At 51.3% G+C, this 300-nt stretch overlaps 1 protein-coding gene across 1 annotated transcript in view; it reads right to left on the reverse strand.

The window, feature by feature from the left end:
- Positions 1–300, reverse strand: part of VOLCADRAFT_93688 (uncharacterized protein) — a gene marked incomplete at both ends in the record, with an annotated part of 10,984 nt that overhangs the window by 1,195 nt on the left and 9,489 nt on the right. The gene's annotated exons all lie outside the window — the stretch shown is intronic.

Below are 300 nucleotides of genomic sequence, written 5' to 3' on the forward strand. Positions count from 1 at the left end.
GGGGGGGGGGGGGGGGAAGAGGAGGGGGGACGGGAAAATAGCACCACGGGTTGGGCTAGAGCACTGAACCAAAACACATAGTCACGAAAGGAACTGGGGGAGGAAAAAACGAAAGCAAAATTATCACAGAAAAATCAAGAAAATTTTGGGTAAATGAAATAAATCCAAACAAATTCAGAATAAATCAGGAAAAAACGGAGAAAGCAATACACTTACCGTTCGTACTCTTCCGCATGGTGGTGCGCCTCCCGCTGTCGCTGCGCGTGCAGCGCCGCCGCCAGCTGCAACCGCCGGAAGTCC

Source organism: Volvox carteri (genome assembly GCF_000143455.1).
Source record: "Volvox carteri f. nagariensis unplaced genomic scaffold VOLCAscaffold_33, whole genome shotgun sequence".
Lineage (NCBI taxonomy): Eukaryota > Viridiplantae > Chlorophyta > Chlorophyceae > Chlamydomonadales > Volvocaceae > Volvox > Volvox carteri.